Raw genomic sequence first — 25,298 nt, 5'->3', positions numbered from 1 at the left:
ACACAATACACAGATATACTAAAAATAAAGGTACTTTATTTTTATGACAATATGCCAAAAGTATCTCAGTGAGTACCCTCAGTATGAGGATAGCAAATATACACAAGATATATGTACACAATACCAAAAATATGCAGTAATAGCAATAGAAAGCAATGCAAGCAATGTACAGTCACAATAGGTTGCAATGAGAGCACATAGGTATAGGGGCAACACAAACCATATACTCCAAAAGTGGAATGCAGACCACGAATGGACCCCAAACCTATGTGAGCTTGTAGAGGGTCGCTGGGACTGTAAGAAAACAGTGAGGGTTAGAAGAATAGCCCACCCCAAGACCCTGAAAAGTAGGTGTAAAGTGCACCTAAGTTCCCCAGAGAGCCCAGAAGTCGTGATAGGGGAATTCTGCAGGAAAGACACAAATCAGCAATGCAACAACGATGGATTTCCAAACGAGGGTACCTGTGGAACAAGGGGACCAATTCCAAAAGTCACACTCAAGTCGTGAGTGGGCAGATGCCCAAGAAATGCCAGCTGAGGGTGCAAAGAAGCTGCCACTGGATGGTAGAAGCTGTGGATTCTGCAAGAGCGCTGAGGACTAGGAACTTCCCCTTTGGAGGATGGACGTCCCACGTCGTGAAGAAGCTTGCAGAGGTGTTTCCACACAGAAAGACCGCAAACAAGCCTTGCTAGCTGCAATGGTCGCGGTTAGGGTTTTTGGATGCTGCTGTGGCCCAGGAGGGACCAGGATGTCGCCAATTGCGTGAGGAGACAGAGGGGGCGCCCAACAAGACAAGGAGCCCTCACAGAAGCAGGCAGCACCCGTCGGAGTGCTGGAACAGGCACTATGAAGAGCAGTGAACCAGAGCTCACCCGAGGTCACAAAGGAAGGTCCCACGATGCCGCAGGACAACTCAGGAGGTCGTGCACTGCAGGTTAGAGTGTCGGGGACCCAGGCTTGGCTGTGCACAAAGGAAATCCTGGAAGAGTGCACAGGAGCCGGAGCAGCTGCAAATCACGAGGTACCCAGCAATGCAGCCTAGCGTGGGGAGGCAAGGACTTACCTCCACCAAACTTGGACTGAAGAGTCACTGGACTGTGGGAGTCACTTGGACAGAGTTGCTGAGTTCCAGGGACCACGCTCGTCGTGCTGAGAGGGGACCCAGAGGACTGGTGATGCAGTCTTTTGGTGCCTGCGGTTGCAGGGGGAAGATTCCGTCGACCCACGGGAGATTTCTTCGCAGCTTCTAGTGCAGAGAGGATTCAGACTACCCCCACAGCATGCACCACCAAGAAATCAGACGAGAAGGCGGCTGGATCAGCGATACAAGGTTGCAGTAGTCGTCTTTGCTACTTTGTTGCGGTTTTGAGGGCGTCCAGAGCAGTCCGCGGTCGAGTCCTTGGCAGAAGGTGAAGAGAGAGATGCAGAGGAACTCTGATGAGCTCTTGCATTCGTTATCTAAAGAATTCCCCAAAGCAGAGACCCTAAATAGCCAGAAAAGGAGGTTTGGCTACTTAGGAAGGAGGATAGGCTAGCAACACAGGTAAGAGCCTATCAGAAGGAGTCTCTGACGTCACCTGCTGGCCCTGGCCACTCAGAGCAGTCCAGTGTGCCAGCAGCGCCTCTGTTTCCAAGATGGCAGAGGTCTGGAGCACACTGGAGGAGCTCTGGGCACCTCCCACGGGAGGTGCAGGTCAGGGGAGTGGTCACTCCCCTTTCCTTTGTACAGTTTCGCGCCAGAGCAGGGCTGGGGGATCCCTGAACCGGTGTAGACTGGCTTATGCAGAGATGGGCACCATCTGTGCCCATCAAAGCATTTCCAGAGGCTGGGGGAGGCTACTCCTCCCCAGCCCTGACACCTTTTTCCAAAGAGAGAGGGTGTAACACCCTCTCTCTGAGGAAGTCCTTTGTTCTGCCTTCCTGGGCCAAGCCTGGCTGGACCCCAGGAGGGCAGAAACCTGTCTGAGGGGTTGGCAGCAGCTGCAGTGAAACCCCGGGAAAGGCAGTTTGGCAGTACCCGGGTCTGTGCTAGAGACTCGGGGATCATGGAATTGTCTCCCCAATGCCAGAATGGCATTGGGGTGACAATTCCATGATCTTAGACATGTTACATGGCCATGTTCGGAGTTACCATTGTGACGCTATACATAGGTAGTGACCTATGTATAGTGCACGCACGTAATGGTGCCCCTGCACTCACAAAGTCCGGGGAATTTGCCCTGAACAATGTGGGGGCACCTTGGCTAGTGCCAGGGTGCCCACACACTAAGTAACTTAGCACCCAACCTTTACCAGGTAAAGGTTAGACATATAGGTGACTTATAAGTTACTTAAGTGCAGTGGTAAATGGCTGTGAAATAACGTGGACGTTATTTCACTCAGGCTGCAGTGGCAGGCCTGTGTAAGAATTGTCAGAGCTCCCTATGGGTGGCAAAAGAAATGCTGCAGCCCATAGGGATCTCCTTGAACCCCAATACCCTGGTTACCTTAGTACCATATACTAGGGAATTATAAGGGTGTTCCAGTATGCCAATGTGAATTGGTGAAATTGGTCACTAGCCTGTTAGTGACAATTTTGAAAGAAATGAGAGAGCATAACCACTGAGGCTCTGGTTAGCAGAGCCTCAGTGAGATAGTTAGGGGGTCATTCTGACCCTGACGGGCGGCGGAGGCCGCCCGCCAGAGTACCCCCCTCCAGAACATCGCTCCGCGGTCATAAGACCGCTGCGGTGATTCTGGTTTTTGCACTGGGCTGGCGGGCGGCCGCCAAACGGCCGCCCGCCAGCCCAGTGCAAAAGAGCCTTCCCACGAGGACGCCGGCTCAGAATTGAGCCGGCGGAGTGGGAAGGTGCGACGGGTGCAGTGGCACCCGTCGCGTATTTCAGTGTCTGCAATGCAGACATTGAAATACAATGTGGGGCCCTCTTACGGGGGCCCCTGCAGTGCCCATGCCATTTGCTCCAGCGGCGAATGTCCTCCCATCTTTTCCGGCAGTGGGTGCTCCGTCTCTGGTGGACCCCCAGGGTCCAGACGTCCTTGGCGATGGCACGCCAAATTTCCTTCTTCTGGTGGGCGCTGACCTACATGAAATGTACAGGGGAAGAAGAGAAGTCATTAGCAACTGCACCGTTGAAGTGAGTGGCCCACATCCCTAGCCTTGCCATGTGGCACATGCATTCACAGTCCTTCATGCACTCAGAACTGTGGCCCCTTCCTTCTTACAACCAGCCCTCTCCACACAGGCATAGCCCATACAACTTGCACCCTATGTACTAACCTGTTGGTCTGGAGGACCGTAGAGTAGCGTGTAATGGGGGAGGACCCTGTCCACGAGCTTCTCCAAATCCTGTGCAGTGAAGGCAGGGGCCCTTTCCCCAGACGCACGAGCCATTGTCTCTTCCAGACCGAGGTCACAGCAGCACTTGCAGTATAGGTCCTCTCCTGTCGAAGATCAGGTATTGATTGATTGGACAGATAGAAAATGGCGGTCACGTCCGCGGCGGTCACGTCCGCGGCGGTGCGTATCATCACGGCCGGCGCACTTCATCATTGGCTCCTGGGACACATAGTGTCCAATGTTAACCAATGCAGCATTGCGCAGCGGTCTTCGACCGCCTATCGCGACGGTGTACAACGGCAGCGCAGTTACCTCACATCCCATTGTCCCAGTTTAGCGGTCAGGCAGCCGCCATTTCAGGGGCCCACATGGCTTCATTTTCAACTGCGTCACACATACCTAGGCCTGGACTCACCACACTTACAGACAACTTTTTGGATTATGTTTCATGTTCTGTGTAGCTGTGGGTACATACCTCTGAGTTGCTTGACTCTGTGGTCGCTGCTGTCCTTCCTAGGCACCGTCAGCTGGGACATGTGAGAAGATGGTGGAATCCTCCGGTGTACCGACCGCTGGTGGACCTGTTGACAATGGAGGAGCGACATTTAATCATCACCTACAGGTTTGACCGTGCCACAATCCAGGAAATGTGTACCCAGTTGGAGCCTGACCTGATGTCAGCAATCCGCCATCCCACAGGAATCCCCCCCTCAAGTGCAGGTGCTTTCAGTGCTCCATTTCCTTGCAAGTGGGTCTTTTCAAACAACAGTGGCCATGGCATCAGGGATGTCCCAGCCTACGTTTTCCAACATTTTGTCCAGAGTGTTGTCTGCCCTGCTGAAACACATGAGGAGCTACATAGTTTTCCCTCAGGTGGAGGATTTGGCTACTGTTAGAGGTGACTTCTATGCCCTTGGACATATCCCCAACATCATATGTGCTATTGATGGGACCCATGTAGCTCTGGTCCCCCCCCCACAGGAGTGAACAGGTGTAGAGGAACCGGAAGAGTTATCATTCCATGATTGTACAGATGGTATGTTTCGCAGACGAGTACATCTCCCAGGTAAATGCTATGTTCCCTGGCTCTGTACATGACACCTACATCCTGCGGATTAGCAGCATCCCTTATGTGATGGGTCAACTCCAGAGGCACCGGGTGTGGCTATTAGGGGACTCTGGTTACCCCAACCTGTCATGGCTACTGACCCCAGTGAGGAATCCCAGGACCAGGGCTGAGGAACGCTACAATGAGGCCTATGGGTGGACTAGGAGGGTGATCGAATTCACCTTCGGCCTCCTGAAGGCCAGGTTCAGGTGCCTCCATATGACAGGTGGTTCCCTATTCTACTCACCAAGGAAGATGTGCCAGATCATCATCGCCTGCTGTATGCTTCACAATCTTGCTTTGCGACGCCAGGTGCCTTTTCTGCAGGAGGATGGTCCAGATGACAGTGTTGTGGCAGCTGTGGAGCCTGTGGACAGTGATGAGGAGGAAGCAGAGGAAGAAGACATTGACAACAGGGACTCTGTCATCCAGCAATATTTCCAGTGACACACAGGTGAGAACACTTTCTTGCCTACTACAAGTACTTTCACACTTCTACCTTTATCCTGTCTGTCAATTTCAAGCAGTATTTGGTAACTGAGTTGTACATTTCCATTACAGTTTCACAGGTGTGGTTACCAACGTGTGTCATCTGCTTGCATCCTTCATGGACTTGTGATGTGTGACATAGGTATGTTGACATTACATTTGAAAACGCATTTTGTCACTGTCATAGCTAATACACATTTTCAAAATCACAGACTGACTCCAGATTGTTTTGTGCTTCAAGGGTGTTTATTGAAGTGCAAATTATTGGAGGGGGTGGTAAAATGGTGATGGGTGATGGTGGAGGAATGTCCATGGCAGAATCCAGTCTATTAGTCTCACAGGTGCATTGCCCATATGGGCATAGGAAGTGGAGCTGGGGCAGTTCCAATCTGGACAGGGTTACAAAGTGGGACAGTGGGATGACAATCAGGGTGGTCTCATTTCTTGGCGGGGGTCTTGGCATCGTGCTCTGTCTTGTTCCTGGATCTCAGGGACCGCTTGCGGGGTGGTTCTCCATCTGCAGGGGGTGGGGTGCTGGTGTGGTGGTCCTGTGGCGGGGCGTCCTGTCCACTAGCGCCGGAGGAGGTGGTGGGCAGTTCTTCGTCCACGCTAGTGTCAGGGGCCCCTTGGAGTGCCACGGTGTCCCTCATGGTGTTCTGTATGTCCTTCAGCACCCCTACGATGGTGCCCAGGGTGGAGCTGATGGTTCTGAGTTCCTCCCTGAACCCCAAATACTGTTCCTCCTGCAGGTGCTGGGTCTCCTGAAACTTGGCCAGGACCGTAGCCATCGTCTCCTGGGAGTGGTGGTATGCTCCCATGATGGAGGAGAGGGCCTTGTGGAGAGTGGGTTCCCTTGACCTGTCCGCCCCCTGTCGCGCAGCAGCCCTCCAAGTTCCCCTGTGTTCCTGGGCCTCTGTCCCCTGGACCGTGTGCCCACTACCACTGCCCCCAGGTCCCTGTTGTTGTTGGGGTGGTGGGTTATCCTGGGTTCCCTGTAGTGGTGGACACACAGCTGATTGACGTGTCCTGGGGACGGAGGTATGGGCCCGCTGGGTGGGTGCTGTACTGGTGTTTCCAGAGGGTGGACGGTCAGTGTTGGGATGTGCCTGTGCGAGAGGAACCGACTGACCTGAGGCCCACGATGGTCCGGGCTAGTCATCTGGATCCAGTTGGCCAGAGCTGCTGTCATCACTGTGGGCTTCTTCTGTGGGTTGGGTAGAGATGTCTGGACCCTCCTGTCTGGTGACGTTAGGTAGTGGTCCTGCAGGGGTGTAAAAGCATGATTATTGCATCTGTGTGTGTCATGGTGTGCAATGTGTGGGTGAGCGTGTACCCCAGTGCTAGCATTCCTGTGTGGGGGCTTGTGTGATGATGGTTAGGGGGTGTTATGGGTATGTGCAGAGGGCATGCTTTAGTGAGGGGTGACCATGCTTTGTTGTGTCATGCAGGGCTTGGTGTTTGTGTTATTAGTACATTAGTGAGGAGTTGGAGTGATAGGGGAGGGGGTGAGGGTGGGGTTCCGTGATAGCATGGAGTTAGGGTGGGGGATATGATAGTTAAGATTTGACTTACCAGTGTCCATTCCTCCACCGACTCCTCCGAGGCCCTCAGGATGCATAATGATCAAGACCTGCACCTCCCAAGTTGTTAGTTGTGGGGAAGGAGGTGGGGGTCCGCCGCCAGTCCGTTGAACCGCGATGTTGTGCCTGGAGACCACGGAACGCACCTTCCCCCGTAGGTCGTTCCACCTCTTCCTGATGTCCTCCCGATTTCTTGGGTGCTGTCCCACTGCGTTGACCCTGTCTACGATTCTTCGCCATAGCTCCATCTTCCTAGCTATGGAGGTGTGCTGCACCTGTGATCCAAATAGCTGTGGCTCTACCCATACGATTTCCTCCACCATGACCCTGAGCTCCTCCTCCGAAAACCTGGGGTGTCTTTGCCGTGCCATGGGGTGGTGTAGGTGATGTGTGGGGTGATGTATGTGGTGATGTGTAGTGATGCGGGGTGTTTTGTGCGTGGATGTTGTGTGGGTGAGGGTGTTTTGTGCCTCTGTGTTGTGGGGTTGTCTATGCTGTGCTCTCTCTCTGGCCTTTGTCTATAACTTTTGGTCGTAGGGGTTTGTGGGTGATGTGGGTGTGTGTTTTATATTGTGTTGGGTGTGTGGGAGTGGTGTTTGTATATGTATCAGGTGTGTGTATTTGGAATTGTCCAATGTGGCGGTGTTTTGGAGATGTGTGTGTATTTTGAGCGCAGCGGTGTGTACCGCCAATGGAATACCACGGTTGAAAGACCGCCGCATGGATTCGTGGGTCGTGATAGCATGGGCGTGTTTCTGTTGGCGTGACGGTGGAGGTTTTGTTTTCGCCAGTTTATTACTGACCTTTGGTGTGGCGGACTTGTGTGGGTGTCTGAATTTTGGCGGATTCCGAGATTTGGGTCATAATAGCTGTGGCGGAATTCCGCGGCCGCGGTGGTGTATTGGCGGTCTTCTGCACGGCGGTAAGCGGCTTTTACCGCCAATGTTGTAATGACCCCCATAGTGTCATCTGCAATTGACATAATTCAGAATGATATGTCCTTTCTACATCATCAAAAAAATCAGCTGCGTTCCATCACGCAGTTAGGTTGGACATTACAGATTCTGAAAGATGGCCGCATTCCATGGAAATACATTAACAGAAGTGACCTGATTGCTGCTTTAATTTATCTGAGGAACAACAGATAATGGCTAAAAGGGAAGGGAGTTTCACCATGCTTCAAATAGAAAAGTTAGAAAAGATGCCTTTCATGGTTGCAGAAAGCCCATCAACAGTATGGCTCGTATATGGCATTATAAATCTGCCCATTTCCATCTTTAATTTCACAAAATGTTTAAAACATCTTGCTGTGGGCAGATACGAATGGCTAGGAGATGACTATATTAAAGAAGAGTGGGAGTTTCCCTTTGAATACAAATGTCTGAATGGCGAAATAGAGGTCTTTCTTAGCGGAAGCGAATGTGAGACTACCATTAGTATTTCAATGATCTGCAAACTTCATGGCCTTTGCTATGCAGGAGTCGCTAACTTGGCCTGTTTTCTAAAGGGTACTCCCGTCTCTTTGATTTGTCCAGAATTTCATATACTTTCGTATGGTAGTTATGTGGTCCTGAACGAACAGAGCTGTTGCGATGTGATACCAGGAATTGCCTATGCAATTTCAGTCTCTAAGACTGTAACTTGTTGCCTACATGTTCTATTCTCCCTCATGCAAGAGATAAGAGTAGCCAAAATGTGGCCTCACATTGATACTGCTATTGTAAATTATGACAAGCTGAGCAGACTAAAGAAACTAGTGTTCCAGAAATAGGTTGTGTTGACATCAGCTAGAGAGACGTATGCTTTCCAGATAGCAAGATCATCAGCTTAGGTACAATTCCTATGAAATATCAACTTCCCCAAGCACTTTGGAGAGCTGGTTTCTAGAATATTTAATGCCTCGAACACTATGGAGATTGTGCACTTCTTTAAGGCTGTTGGGTCTGGATTTGTTTCCATCTTCCAGACTATCTTTGGAGTCATTCCATTGTCTATTCATTCACTCTTTTCAAGTGTGTTTGGCAGCTTTTCAGTGACTTTGGCACTGATTGGCAGGATACTGCTCCTGTTGTTCCTTTTATGCATTGGTTGTACCTTCTCAGCTAAGCTGAGTGATGGAGCTACTACTACCAGCCCTGTCATGCTGTGATGGCATGGTGCAGTTATTTGGTGCTCCATTGCTGGAAGAATTGGAGCATGATCGGTCATTGTCATTCTGGCCTCTTTGAGTTTCTGCCATCGGTGTGCCTTGCTGTTTCACCGGGGCCTCAAGTGGACCAACAACTGCTAGTGTTCCCGATGAGGGTTCATTTACAATCGTGTCCCATGAGACTGAGGCTGATTTGTGAGGCCACCTATGAGCCACCCCTGCTGAACTACTTGTCTGCTTCAGGCACTTTGGAAGGTCCTTCCTTTGTGGGTGATCCTGCGCTTGAGGCTGCTGAGCACTACTGCTCCATGGATCCATCTTCCAATCCTCTCATTGATCCGACATCTGACGATATGGAGTCATTCCTGAATGCACTTCCTTTCGATGACTTCGGAGACATTCTTCAAGATCATGACTATTGTTAACAAATTTGACCATTGGCTTATTCTCAAGTTTAAAAGTTATGCTGAAATAACTTTGACCTGCTGTGCTTATCATGGTCAACATTTGTATCGCTTTGTATGTTTTTGGCTGTTTTAACAAGTTTTTAATAAGATTTAACATGTTTTTAGCCAAGAGCATTTTAGCTTGGACTCATACACCTTCTCTGGCATCATTACTGTGGCATCATACTTGTTCCGGCAATGGGAATCCTATTTAGTTTTAATGGGAATCAGGAGCTTTGCTTAGCCTTCTGGCTTGCAGACCTGTGCCCCTGTCACCTAGTGACTTTTAACCTACTTAGCTTGCTCTATTTTAGCCTATTTTTTTAATTATTTCTTTCAATATGGCTGCTATATTTATAGTTAGTGAAATGTTTTGATTTTCCGTCATCAGTGCCACTCTGTAAGAGTGTCACTATTAACGTCAAACTTAAATGAGATGCGTAGGTATTCACATTATGTTTCTTTCCCACATTCGTGTGACAGGAACATAAGGTACTTTTGGAGGGAATTGTTTATATAATTGCTGCCCCAAGCATGCCTTCTTATCTATTGTTTGGTAACATACCTGTGTCAGGGGTCCTACGAGATCTGTATAAATACATCTCACACAAACAAGATAATCAGAGAGATTCCTACTAGATGCCATTGACGCTATCTATGCTACACGTCGCCTTAATGCAGACCCAGCCTTCCTGTCCCAACGGAGTCTGATCTAGAGACCTCATTCCAAGGTAACAAGGGATGGGGGGCTCTTCTCATGGACATGGTACTGGCAGATTAGATTTAGCACACCTAGCTCTCTTTAGGTTAGAGTTTAGAATTTCCATGCTAGGTTTCTAGGGATATTTTATATTCCATGTTTTTGCAATATGGTGGGGGTCTTTGTATTCACGACTCTCATCTTTATCATTCTGCTTCTTGCATTGTTCATTATCTTATTCATTGCAGCTCATGCATTTTACAGAACAGTGCAGTCTTGTTAATAAAACTACTGAAAACTTTACTGCATCTCCTTCATTACCTGTGTGTGACTGAGACCTGTTGTTCATGTGAGAAAAGGGTATTCTCCATTTAACCACGGCTCCCCTGAGATGTCGCACTCTTGAGTCCATGCGTGAGGGCTGGCAGAAATCACTTTTTACTATTTGGACTTTTTGGTGAGGTACTGCATTTTAGATGGAAGGGTTGGGCCAACAGTTGCACTTGTTGTAGGATTGGCCGAGTCGCCTACTAACAAAAGTGCTGTCATCCCTAAACCAGCAGTCTCGCCTAGGAGTGAGAGTCCAACTATGACACTTTCCTGCACAAAAACAATCCTGCATGCAATGCAGACACCCTTGTGCGGTGGTGCAAGGGGGCCTGTGTTGGAGCTTGATAGCCCAATGTGTGCCAGTGCATGGGAAAGAACAGGAATGTGCAGTATCGCCTTAAATACGGCACACTCCTGCCCTTTCCCTGTCATGCAATTCCGCGCAGCAAGGTGACTTGTTGCGCTGCACTGCTTGACTTCAGCATAAACGAGGCCCCAAGTTTTCTGGGCCAGTGCTACCTTCATGAAAACTTCTTAGATCTTCAGGATAGGCCAAGTACATGATTTTTTCAGTTGCATGGGGCTCCCCACAATACCTTTTCAGGTTCACTACAAAATTAGGAAGTCATTATGAGTTTTGTGGTCCCACCACAGGACCACCAAGCTCACGGGGAGGACGCCACAGCCATGGCAGTGACATTACCCCCGAGCATATTACAATGTTCCTGCCGGTCTGACTGGTGGGAACATTGCAATATGCATCACCGTTGGGCTTCGCAGCAGAAACAGTGCTACGGTATTAGTCTTGGCTCTCTTAAGGGAACAGAAGCCAATATTCTAACACTCCAGCACCCTAGAATGCAAACTTTCTGCAAAGCAGACAGTGCACATTCTGATGGTGCAGGGCATGGGCAGTGCGGGTGCCACTTGTGGCCCCCAGCACTGGCTTTCTGCTACCCTTTTCATGGCGGGGTCCATGTCATGAAAAGGCTGGCGGGAAGTACTGTTGAAATCAGCGAGGTGACACTGAGTTCAGAGCCTTGGCTGACTACAAGCCCTACCACTGTCACCCCATAGGGATTTATGATCCTGGTGGGGACGACGGTCTTCAGGTAGGTCCGCCATCCACAGTTGGAATTTGGCAGTCAAACCGCCACAGCCGCGGCAGTCAGACCGCCACTGCGAGTCTCATGACCTCCAAACTCCTAATGAGGCCCTTAATCTCCAACTAGACCACCTGATTTCTTTGGAGAGTAGCAACTGGGATATTCTTCACCCTCCAGCAGCAGGAATAATGTCCCACTGGGATACAGAGGAACAATGCCAAAATATAACTCATCACTGTTGTTATTTATAAAATTGGTTCACATTAGTATTTAACATAAAAATATATTTACTATTATTTTTCAAGTTAAATAAACGTTTTTTCTTGGAAAGGCTGTGCTGGGGGATAAAAGCGGCCCCTGCACTGCCCACAGCCATGTTGTGGGTAGTGCAGCCCTCCCCCGCGAGTACCTTGGAATGCGCACTGTCTGGTTTGCCGACAGTGTGCATTCCGAGGGTGCTCTGGTGCTACGGTATTGGCCTCGGCTCCCTACCTCAGCACTGTTTTGCTGGGGAGGCAGTGAGTATGATGGCTGCCTCCTCCTGCTGCTTTTATGGTTGGGTATTTCCGACCACCATAGTCATAATCAGGGCCTAAGTCTTTATTTAACTCAAATATATTACAATAAATAAAACAACTTCTGATTTGAATGAAAAAGTACTTTCCCACCTAAAGTAAAATAATAATTGTATTTATTATGAATTATTAATTACTAAAGTTATGCATTGAAAGCATCATAGTAATGTAATTATATTTTATTCAAAAATAATGTTATACTAATTTATATAATCAAAAAAGGTTGCCAAACTCTTTTTATAATTCAATAATAAATATGTAATTTGTATATTTTAAAATGTAAATCAAATGTATGTTCATTTTCAACTATGTTAAATCATGTAATTTATCTTAACATCATTTTCTAAGGGTTTTTTTAAGACCCTATCTCCATTATTTTCCACCACTTTTTATTTTTTTGGGCCTTAGCAACTTATTTTAGCAAAAATTGACACCAACGACCTTCTCCGTGGGGTGGAGGCATGTAATTCTACACTTTTGAGTTATTTTACACCCGCAGAAATTGCATGTGCAAATTTTGCATGTGTAAATTAGCCTGTACATTCTCGCACCTTGCCGCCAAAACGTGGAACACTCTTCCCACCCACCTGCGCCAGACCAAAGACTTCCTTACCTTCAGGAAACTTCTCAAGACCTGGCTGTTCTAGCAGCACCTCCCCCCTACTCTTCAGCGCCATGAGACCCTCACGGTGAGTAGTGCGCTTTACAAATTCCTGATTGATTGAACTGTAAGTTACCTCCTTGATATGTCCATTCTTGTTTCCATTATTACTTCCACTCAAACACTAGCTTTTTTCCTTTATAATTTTTCTACTCAGATTTTCCAGACTTTCAATTGCCTACCGAAAAGGGCATCTTTTCTCATCTTCTTCTGCCTAAGTGGATGCTAAGTGGTGTTCAACTATTAATACTCTGCAAATTGCTCCATTTTTGTAATTTGCCTGTCGAAAGCGTTGAAAGAAGCTCTATTTAAATGTATTTCAATGAAAACTAAATATGAACAAACAAAATGGAGAAAATATGTATGAAACAACAAACAGGATGTGTTGCCTCCATCTGTGGTGAGACGACTGTTATAGCAACCGTTGGTAAAGACGTCAAAACACAAGACCAGTACTTTGTTCCCTCCCTGGGAGTCTACTGTCTTTCTGAGAGTTTGGGTATATTAGTGATCAAAGCTGGGGCATTTGTATGTTCAATCATGTGTGTCAGCTGCTGCCAAATAAGGGCCTGGTTTGGATATTGCCAGACGGGTTACTCCATCACAACGATTACAGATATCCCATCTTCCGAAATTCAAATACCATTATGTCCTATGGGATTTAGATATCAGCGGGCGGGATATTCATCACCACTGTGACGCAGTATATCGGTATGCCACCAATATCTAAACCAGACCCTAAATCACCTCCCTTACTGTTCTTTGACATTTTTTGTTTTTGCTTCTTTTCTCACAAATGAAATAGAAGGAAGAGAAATGTATGGACCCCTTGTGTAATTACTTTCCTGTTTTCTGAGAGAGAAATCTAAATATCAGAATATAAACACTTGAAGTAAAAGTTGAAGCACAGAGTGGGCGTTTAGTGCATCATCGTGTGCCGCTCTGCCGACTTCGTCGCTCTCACAGTCCCAAAGTGTTCTCGCCTTCTGATGAGTTTAGCTGTTTTCATTATCTCTGCATTTGGCACTGAAGGTGTTGTTATAATTGGGTTCAGGGTTTGCATAACGTCTCTGTACAGTGTACAATATGTGCCAGTGCCTCTCTGGGGCTGCAGGCCAGGCCGCCCAGCCCTGCATGTGAAAAGATATGTTTGCAGGTCTTTAAACTGTTTCTGTTATTGTGTGAAATTCTGAAGCAAAACTGGCCCTTCAGTAATGACCTAGATACATTCAGAAATGAAAAAAGAGATATTGGCTTCAGCCTTGGCCTTCACCAAGGCTCTCTTTTTATGAGGAAGCAGGTAATTTGTGAAGGAGCTCGAGTTTATGATTGCGTCATAGATGAATTATTAGGAGACAGAGAATTAGGTTGATCAGGACTATGTGCCCAAGTCTTCTCTCAATAAATACCTTTAACCGAATATGATGGAAATGGCCCTTTCTGCTGGATTATCCCCAAACTTTTTGCCTTTCCCCTCCTATTTTTCTGACCCTCTTTTTGTTGGCTTTAGGACTCTGGGCACTTTACCACTGCTAATCAGTGATAAAGTGCATGTGCTCTCTCCCCTCAAACTTGGCAAGATTGGTTTACATCTGCTTGGCTTATTTAATTCACCAGTACGTCACTTGTAAAGTGGTATACCATAAACCCAGGGCCTGAAAATTAAATGCTACTAGTGAGTCTGCAGCACAGATTGCCCCACTCACAGATGTTTCCTTTCTAATTTGTCTCAGGGCTGCTACTGGGGGGCCTGTGTGCACAGTTTACTGCCACACTGACATGGCAAGTCAAACTACTTGCCAAGGCCTTAACTCCCTTTTTACTATACCTAACTCACCCCTAAGGTGGGCCCTAGATAGCCCTATGGTCAAGGTGCTGTATATGCAAAAGGTAGGACAAATAGGGGGTCATTATGACCCCAGCGGTGAGTGTTAATGTGGCGGTATGACCAGCAACAGACTGGCGGTACATACCACCACATTATGAGATTGGCGTGTTGGCTGCAGCCAACCTGCCGCTTCTCCACCCATACCGCCATGATGGTATGAGCTGCCGGGCTGGAGATGTGTATCTCCAGCCCGGCGGGAGCGTTATGGGCCTGCCTACCACCATGGTTTTCATGGCCCTACCGGCTCCCCGACCACCCAAACACTCACCTGACACCCCCCTCCATTCAAACACCCCCTCACCCCTCACACACACACCCTCCCCCTCTGATCCTCACAGACAGCCCCCACCCTCTCCGATCCTCAGACACCCCCACCTGCTCACACTAGCATTCATACACACAGTGGCAAACACACATTCATACACGCATACATCCAGACATGGTCACTCACATTCTTCCAACGATCACACTGCCATGCAGACACGCACTCACTTCACCATTCTTAAACGCATTCACTCACACGCATACAACCATGCAAACAACACAACACACACAGACGCATTCACACACTCACTCACACATTCATCCACACACTCAGACACACACACAATACCCCCACCCTCCCACCCCCCTCCCCTGTCAGAAGCCCGACTGAGCTTGAGCGAGGAGGTCTTCTGGCAGGGAATGGGAAGGGGAGCTGCTACAGCCAACAGTGCCCCACCAGCAGAACACCGCCAGGCTTTATGAATTGTCATAACACGGCTGGCGACGTTCTATTGGCGTGGTGGTGCTGGTGATATCAGTGCCACCTTACCACCATCCATCACCATGAACACTGCTGGATTCCCGACCTTGTGGCGGAAGTCCAGCAGTGCTCATAATATGACAGACGGATGGTAGCTGTGGTGGTGGTATTTTGGCAGCCGTTACCGCAGCTGTAGGCGGTTTTTACAGCCAATGTTAAAATGAGGGCCATATTGTTTTACATTTCCTACTAGTGGCAAACAGCCCCTTTAGTTTTTCACTACTGTGAGGGCTGCTCCTCTCATAAGTTAGCATTGGGAATTCACTTACTTATGTCTAAGTGGTGATTTCTATTCTGTAAGGAGTAGCTTAGGCATGTTCGGCATGTTTGGAATGATAGTGTAGTGAAAAGTCCTGCTTACTGATGTAGGTGGATTTCACATCACTATTTTAGAAATGCCAGTTTTAGAAAGTGGGCCTTTCTCTGTGCTTATAAATCTAGTGCTGTGCAGCCTGACTCCAATCCAGAGTCCACCAAGCATTCTTTCCAGACAGCCATAACACAGGATGGGCTAGGTGTGAAAGGAGAGGCATCTGATAGTCATCCTGGGCTGGCGAGATGGTGGGTCGTTCACACCTGATATGTCAATAGGCTGTGTCCTGCCCTCACCCCTTCCTGTTGTCTGGAGACACAGCTGGGTTGAAAGCGTGTGTGCTTCACTTGAAAGGATCCCTTTGAAGTTACCCCCTGAACAGAGGCTTTTTTGAGTATACGTACAGGGTCTCTGACCCCATGATTTTTAGAGCACTTTTGGAACTGGGACTGAACCTCTGTCAGAATGACTGCTGAGCTGCACCAAAGGACTCATCGGGATTGATCTTCTGTTGTTGCCCTGCTACCTACTATTTACTGGCTTGCAGAAATGACTCACTGGATTGCATTTCTACTTGTTGCCCTGCTGCCAGCTGATCCTTAACAATGGGATCCCCAGATGCTTTTGGACTGCCTGGAGGAACCACAATTGTTTGCCCTGATATGCTGGCCTGCTTGCCCCTTTGGTGCCAAAGTGTTCTCCTGAGACTGGACTGCCCCCTGCTGTGGCCGTGTGACCTTCAGCGTGGCCCCCTCAGCCTCCGCACACAGTGTGTGTTGTGCGCTTCCTTTGCTTGGTGTTTCTACCTGGCACACAGTGAGTGTTTCATGTCTCGTTTCCTAAGACTGGTGCAGAGTGAGTGCTTACTCTTCCCCGCTCCCTTTGATTCCCCCCGAGGCTGCCAAGGAAGTCAAACATTGTGCGGGCAAGAAGAAAGGGAGCTCTGTTCTTGGACCCGTGGGTGCTGGCTCCCCATTCGGCTACAGCCAGAGGATCGTGATGCACAACCCATGTAGGAGCAGAGCTGCTCTGGAGCCCTTCCCCTCAGGGATTAGTATTGCCGCCTGTCAGAAACGCTCTGTAGGGGCCCTCACCATTTCCAGAGGTTCGTCGAGCAGGACTAGCGTGCCACATCACCGGAGAGAGGCCCCTGCTTGGGGGCCTGAATTGGAGGAGATACCATTGCAGCAGGGAGGTGCAACGCAGATAGAAAAAAGATATAACCACAACAATCATTTACAGTGTCAGCAATTACATAGCTGCCTTGTAATCACCCTAAACGCCTAAGTACACTACTACTGGGGAGTTGCCCCAGGAAGTATCAGTGCCGCTAGTGTTTGGCATTATTTACCCCACGGTTATGATGTTGTATATGAATTTAAACAGTCACAATGATACAAGGTGATTTAGGTGCCTGTGATGGTTATTGGGGATGTCCCTAAATCCAACTCTCGCACGTGTTTAAGCCATAATGTATAAGGCTTACTTAGAAAAACAGTTCCTCTTAAGCTGAAAAAGTTCCAAACCAGAACCCAATGAGTCGTCTCAATTTGGAATCCATGTACTGAAACCCTTACTGCCGAATCAGCCGACTGGATATATGTCTCAATGCAGAAGAGTCAGCCTCCACAGCTGCCTTTCAGCTGATCATCTAGGTGTTCACATTCTTATACAAGCCTCCTTGACTGATTGAATCTTTGCTCCACAACTGTGGTATGTATGTACCATAAAGATACATTGGAGCACTATACATGGTCAAAGACGAGCTTAAAGTCGACAAGTAAGAGATGAGGAAGCTGAATTGTGAACGGGTAATTCATTGTGATGTGTTTCTCAAGAGGTGAGTCTTCAACTATTTCCTAAATTGGAGCAGTGTTGAGTCGGTCCAGCGGGATACAGGAAGCTCTTCCTGATCTTCGTTACATAGATGAAAAGAGTCTGTTATCTTATGTTTTTTTCTTTTTTCATTTCTTTGTCTGTAGCCCAATGTTTTCCTTGCTGCAGATGTGCCAAAACCACCAGAAATGATGAGTCTGCCATCTAGATAAGCAGGGTTGCGGTTGTGATGGCTTTGTAAATGATCCAAGTGGTTTTGAAGATGGAGCGGGCTGGCAAGTGGATCCACTAGAGTTCCTTGAGGTTAGAGGAGATGTAATCATATTTCTTCAGGCACTTTCTTCATGTGCTATGGTGTGTACGATGTCCCTAAGGGGTGTCAGTATGGATTCTGGGAGGCCACATAATAGAGCATTATCGCCACCCAGATGCAGGAGTAAAAGGGCTTGAACAGCTGTTCTGAAGTTTCTTTCTGGGAAAAATAGTTTGACTTTCTTTATAAGAGAAAGCTGGTACCAGACCATTTTTGTTCTTTTCGCAATGTGTCCCTTAAGGGAGAGATTGATGTTCATGGTGATTCCAAGTGATTTGTCATGTAGTGACAGTTTAGGTTTGAAGCTGCTAGTGCCCATGTCATTGAGACAGGTTTGTACTATATCTTTTCTTTGTTCTTGGCAAATTATAGAAATTCTGTCTTGGTTGGGTTTCAAGTGGGCACTGGACATCCAGGTCTGGGTGATGTATAAGCAGTGTTTGAAGTGCTGGATTTCTGAAGCAGAGTAGACTTTCAAGTAGAGGTGAAGAGCACCACATATTGGTGATTTTTGAGGCTGTTTTCTGTCAGTAGATAACCAAGTTAAGGAGGAAGAAGTCCCACACTGTTCAATGTAATCATGGCCCCTCTTGCTGCCATCATCAGAAGCCACGGTAGGAACTGTGTGTCACATGCCGACGACACAAAACTTATCAGTTCCCTCACCGAAGACCCGGACACGGCCAAAATGAACTTTCATGCAGGAATGGAAGCCGTCGTCACCTGGATGAGAGAAAGCCGCCTCAAGCTCAACTCCACCAAGACGGAGCTCATCATCTTTGGAAACGCCACCTAAGCTTGGGACGTCTCCTGGTGGCCCACATCCTTCAGCACCCCCCCTGCACCGACCGAGCACGCCCACAACCTAGGGATCATCCTCGACTCCTCCCTATCCGTGACCCGCCTGTAAACTCTGTCACCTCCTCCAGCTGCCACACACTCTGCAAACTCCGGAAGGTCTTCAGATGGATCCCAGCAGACTGCCGCAGGACAGTCACCCACGCCTTAGTCGCAAGCAAGCTCGGCTACGGTTATGCCAGCACCTCAACTAGGAAAATCAAAAAACTTCAACTCATCCAGAACGCTGGCACCAGACTCATTCTGGAACACCTCACCGAGAACACTCAACGCCATTCCATAGCACCATCCATGCACCATATTTAAAAAATAATGCAGGATGGCGCTAAGGACTGGCTAGCGTCAAAGAAAATGACGCTAGCCATGGAGAAATGGTGCTAGAGGGACGCGTAGCTGACATTTCTCCTTGGCAACAGCCCAGGGTGGGACTTCATCCCCCAGGCTTCCCGGCTCCCTGCAAGATATAAAGGACGTGTATCTGACATTTCTCCTTGACAACAGCCCGGAGTGGGACTTCATCCTCCAGGCTTCCTGGCTCCCTCCAAGTTATAAATAAGATGTGACCGCACTTGGCGCGGGATGCGTAGCTGACATTTCTCCTTGGCAACAGCCCAGGGTGGGACTTTATCCCCCAGGCTTCCCGGCTCCCTGCAAGTTATAATTAAGATGCGACCTTGCGTGGCACGGGACGCGTAGCTGACATTTTTCCTTGGCAACAGTCCGGGGTGGGACTTCATCCCCCAGGCTTCCCGGCTCCCTGCAAGATATAAATAAGATGCGTCTTCAAGCGGGACGGGCCCGGGCGTGTGCCCGGGCCAAGACCAGGCCAAGAGAGGCCCGTCTTCATCCGTCATCGCCCGGTAGAGGCCGGGCAGGGCGCACCAACTTGACCGGTGAAGTAAGTGTCAAGTAAGAGTTAGAGAACTTCTTTTTTTTTCTTCTATCCGGGGTGTTAAATAAAATTTACTTTATCAACTATTATGGGGAAAAGTAAAGCCGTCGATCCCCCTGTGCAACTGAATGGCACAAAAAAACTAAAAAAACGCTCTTGCAAACAAGTGAGCTTGGTCACTTCTCAAGGACCGAATTCTCTTTATGAAATAGATTTATTGTTTGAGGAAGTAGAGGCTATTCTGAAAAATAACACTCATTCAGCCGGGGGTATGCCTACTAAGAAGAACTTCTCTTGAAGTGGTAAAATCCCAGAGATTTTTACTAGAAAGAAGAGGATGCAATTTTCAGACTCTTCCATAGAGGTTGTTGGAAGGGAGGAACTGCATATTTCAAGGACAACTGCCACACCTCTATTGCCGGCAATACCCTGTAGTGTCCCTAGTTCTCCATCATGTCAGAGGGGCACTTTTTCTGAGGGAGTGAGGTCCCTTCCTCTCCCACTAAGTCCAGTGGTAAAGGTGGTCCCAAGTATACTGTGCACTAATCAATTTGATCCACTGGCAGAGGAAAGGGACCTATCCATGGGCACATTACAATCTCTGTCTGGAGTAGTCACTGATGATAATATCTTGACCAATCCTCCGTTTGACTCTAAAGGGTTGGAACCGTTAGATAGTGGAATTAACATGGCTTTTATCCTACAGAAGGTGGATCAAGTTAAGAGTTTGGTCTTATCATTTACAGGATTAATGAAGGAGAAAATGTCACACAAATGTGGTTGTAAATGTCCATGGGGTGGTGGGAAGGCAAGGGGGGGTGAAAACACTGTTACAGCTAAACTAATTATATCAAATGACATCCCCCTTAGGGGGCCAGCAAGACCTTCTGCTTGCGAAAAACTGTCTATAATTGGTGCAGAGGGTCATCAGTCAGATCCTATAAGTGATCTTACGAACGATAGGCGGAAGTCCAACAGAGCTTTTAATTTCAGGGATTCTTTGGGAAATCAGATATGTAATACTGCTTACCCCAACGTTCCCGAAGACAGGCTAAGAACAAGGGGGAATGATATTCCTAAAGTAGCTGGTAGGGAGGTCGGCCCCCTTGCCCCCACAACTAAATCATTTGAATCTTCCACTAATATTCCTTCATATAATGACGCTAGTGGATCAGCAACCGTGGCCCAGGGTCTATGCCCAAAAAGTGGTGATAGTATAATCTACATGGTTGATGTCCCAAAGCTGACACCAGGCTCTGTTGAGAATCACAAATCTTTGATCAACAAGGTAATTCACTGGCTACGTATCCGACGCAACTGCCTTTCAGTTATTCGCTCAGATATTCTTGCAGCGGGTAGATGTAGTCCCCCGGGATCGAACTTTGATTTAATTTCTGTCCATCTTGTTGATAAGCTACTGGTGAACCAACTTATGGCTTTTGATCTACATACCCACCAGTATAGGGAGTCCAGCGGGGGGATTAGTCTTGTATTGAAGCCACCTAGTGCTTGCTTGACCGTAACCCATGGAAGATCAAATCATTCCCAGGAAAGTGATTCATCTATGGCAGCAAAAATTCCTTGTTTGCTGCCAACCCATTTATGACTAAATACTGTTCAGGAAGCACCTCCTGGGATTCACCTTGAGGACTTGCACACGAACGAGATCAAGTGGGTGGTGCCACTTGGCACTTACACTGAGGATATGCACATGAAGGAGGTTGGATGCCCAGTCCATGGAATTGAGTTAGACAACTATGAATTAACTATAATGACTAGGAATTTAGCTGGCCTTGATAGGAGGTTGGCCGACCCAGAGTGGATTACGTATATTAATAACCAGGACATCTGTTTGTTCCAGGAAACTTGGGCAGAGGATTAAATTAATATAGATGGGTTTCTTTCATTTAGTATTTCTGCCCAACCACCAGCGGTTTAGGCCGTGCCAAAGGAAACTTGCTAGTTCTTTTAAATAAGAAGCTGCAATGTGACCACATGATACTAGACTTTGACTCTGTTGATTTAATGGCCTTGCAAATCTCTTTTCAGCAGAATTTTAAAATAATTGTTATTAATGTTTATGCCCGGTCTGTTCCACAAGGCTCTGAGTCTCAGACCTTAGCCTTATTGTCCGAATTTTTAGATACCTTGCATCCTTCGACCCTTTTAATTATAACAGGTGATTTGAATTGTACTTTCAAACCTTCTGTTCTGCGCAGTGGATTAACGGTTGAAGAGGATGAACTCTGGGGAATTCCACAGATAATTAACTCTCGGTATTGCACTCATTCTTGTGTGGCCTCTCAGTTGGCCTCTTTATGATTAAAGTATGGCCTCAGGGCTTGCAATGGTTGTACACCTTCTGATTTAAACATTTCACCCACATTCAAACGAGGTATGTCCACAAGTGTTATTGATTATTGAGCGAGAGCTGCCCACGATGTGGCTCGATAGGGGTAGAATTTAAACACATATTCTGGGACTGTCCCCAGCCAGAACCATTCTGGATGGAGGTGCACCAAACCTTGACGCGGCTCATAGAAAGAGAGATCCCTTGCACTATGGGTCACTGCCTATTAGACTGGTTTCCACATTCCACTAAAAATAAAGTCTCTGATAGATTTCAAGACTTGGCCTTTTCCTTGGCAAGGCGAGAGACTGCGATGTCTTGGAAAAACCCAAGAGGACCCTGAGTGTCCCAGTGGAAAAGTGAGTTGACTAAATGGGCAGGTAGCGAGGGGAATATTCTCCATCGAGAGGCCAAGAGAGGAATCAGACCCCCAGAAGTTGCAGAGGGCTGGGAGATGCTACTTGAAATTCTTAAGGCCGAAACCCAGACTAGACCATCCTCCTAACAGACTCACAGGCCAAGGGACAAGTATGACGCAAGCAATTCTGTCCGTGGGTGACCTTCCCTGGAACATGAACTATGGGAAGGGTAGGGTAGATTAAGAAATAGTGCACTACCCCTAGCTTTAGGTAACTGACCACAACTTGTCATGACATGCGCAGCTCCTCTAAAATAATTACAACACGTCATAGCGCTCACCTGGGGGGAGGGACAAGGGTGGGACACAGGAGGGAGGTTAAAGATTAGTACAAATTTAGGGATTTATTGTGCATGACCCTTAAATTCAGATATACTGCAGATGTAGGCCAATTGAACTGCTACTTGTATTTTTGTGAGATTTTTTGTATACTTGCCAACTGTCTGATTGAAAATTAAAATCACAATAAAATATGGTTTAAAAAAAAAAGCTGTATCTCCAGCTATTAAGATTTATCTGGCTAAGGCGCAGGGAGCTGTTGCCTACGGTGCGGAGATATGGGGATTCCCCAATAGCAATAGATTAACTGTGGGTGAAAATAATTTTGCTAGGTCCTTGATCGCGTGCCCTCGCAGTACACCACTGATCCCAATGTTTCTTCACTTGGGGCTAAATCGAGTAGCTGATCTAACAGCTTTAAGACCTTTGCTATATTGGATAAGGATCTGTACTGTCCCTGAATTGGATATATACAAGACCTCACTTCATGATTTATTAAAGAGACCAAATGCTGCTACTATCCCTTGGGTTAGACATGTGTCCAACTGGTTTCGCACTCTGGGTTTGGGAGATTTTTGGGAGAATCTTCATAAATTAGTGAAATCCCATAAAATTGTTTTGAAATCTGCATACTGGTCCCATGTAAGGAATGATTATATTTGTCGTAAATCTCACTGTTGATTAACTAATCTTTTTATCGATTTTAAGTGGTACCCACAGTGCAAACCTTATTTAGATAGTATACCAGATTTACTGGGCAAAGCTTTATACTCTAGATTTTGTTTTTGGAGCCTACCGCTGATGTCCTTAACAAGCAGTTGGGGGTCAACTGCTATTTCTGACATATGCCCAGTATGCGGTGAGCCCCGGAAACAGTTGAACATTTTATGTTTTTCTGTCCTGCTTATTCTTCTCCTCGTTCAAAATGGATCCGCAAAACTTGTCAAGAAATGGGGTGGAAAAATTGTTGTACAGCAATAAGGGTTTTAAAAAGCCATAGCTCTAATGAATTAATTCTTGCAGTTAGTGAGTTTTTAGTGGCAGCATTGCATATACGCAATCATTTTGTAAATATGGGTTTAGCTTGATGGACTAGTTGGGATTTTAGATATGAGCAATTTAAGATCTTATGTATTTATTATTTTTATCTAATAATTGTATAGGCTATAAAAGGAGTTTTAATGTATTGTGATGCTTTGATGGTTAATTGACCGAATAAAGCTTGTCTTTGTAACTCATGGCACTAGAGGGAATGGCGCTAGTGGGCCGAAAATGACGCTAGACTGGTTTGCAGCAAAAAATTGCCGCAAGTCAGCCTAGCGTCATTTTTCGATGTACAAGCAGCCAAAAAATGACTCCTGTCTAAGTTTAGGCAAGAGTCATTACAGCCACCTCAGTGCCCATCACAAGGGACCAGAGTCCCTAGGGCATGTCCAAAATACCCAATGCCAGGCAGCGGGCCCCATGTAAGGGGTGCCCAGTGGCACACCACACACATACACTTATACTAACCTGCATCTTACCTGGGATGGGCTCCCTCCTTCAGTAGTGTCCCTGTGGTGTGGGTGGTGGTGTTGCTGGGGGTTGGAGTGGGCATCTTTGTGCCCATTCGATGGTGTATCATCATGGAAATGGGCCTACCTGCACTCTAACGCCTGGTCTGACCCAGGCGTTGAATAATGGCGCTAAGCAGGCTTAGTGACATTATTTAGGTCCGCCTCTTCCTTGCGAGTCATTTCAGCGTCGGGAGATAAATATGGCGCTAGAGGGTTAGCATCTTTTTTGGGACGGGACACCCATCTTGCATCTCATTCACGCAAGGCAGCTTGGCGCTTGCTAGTAATGTCACTAACCTCAATCTTTTGATGCTAGACGGGTCTAACATCAAATTATAAACATGGAGTTAAGTTTGTGTTGTTTTAGCATTAAAAAAATGACGTTAAGGTGGCACAAACTTTCCATAAATATGGGCCTTAGTGTGCAGGACCAGGAGGATTTACTGATGACAGCGAGACCTCCGCCCTTCTCATGTGCACAGTCCATCTGATGGGTGCTATGGCCTGTAAGAAGAAGGTCATCTAGGATGTGGGGGTGAACTATGTTTTGTGGTGAATAGGGCATCAAGTTTGTGTTAGGTTCTGAGGTCTGTGATATCTGGTGCATAGATTATTGTAGAGCGAACATTAATGAGCATGAAATGGAGTGTGTGTTCTGGAGTTTGAGGGTGCATGGTGGTGGAATGTGAATGAGGTTGCATCTGTGTGTTGTGAATGCTTTGTGAGTCTTTGGGTTGTCTACATAGTGTGTGATCATGGGGATTGCCAGTATGAGGTGCTTAGTGAGGCACATGCTTACCTTGTAGATTCTAGCCAAAGCCCCTTCCAGGCCATAACAAGCCAAAACAGGCAACGGCCTTGTCTGTGTCCGCCCCTTCCCCCGGTGATAGGATGCCCTGAAGAAGGAGAAGGCAGGAAGTGAACTTGTTTCCTGTATAGCTGAATGATGGGACATCGATTAATGTCACTTCTTGTAGGGACAGATGATGGAAATACACTGATGTCACTTTCTGTGCAAAAGATTATGGGAAATCCAGTGATGTCACTTCCTGTGCAGATGGATGATGTTCTCCTGCTTCTTGCTGTTCTGTCACTGGATCCTTCTTCTTTCTTAACTTACCAGCACTTCTGCCACCAGATCCACATCATTGGCTCCTGAATGACTGCTTCTGGTTCTTGAGGATTATGGTTTGCTAAAGTTGTTTGCAGGTAGGGTTAGTACCTATGTTTGGGACTGGGCAAGAGGTTTAAATAGTTGTGGCAAGTTCACAGTGTGTAGCATAAGGCAAATAGCCTTGTCTCAGTTAT

The sequence above is a fragment of the Pleurodeles waltl genome, chromosome 11 (genome assembly GCF_031143425.1).
Source record: "Pleurodeles waltl isolate 20211129_DDA chromosome 11, aPleWal1.hap1.20221129, whole genome shotgun sequence".
Taxonomy (NCBI): Eukaryota; Metazoa; Chordata; class Amphibia; order Caudata; family Salamandridae; genus Pleurodeles; species Pleurodeles waltl.
Note: the sequence above shows the minus strand (reverse complement) of the source record.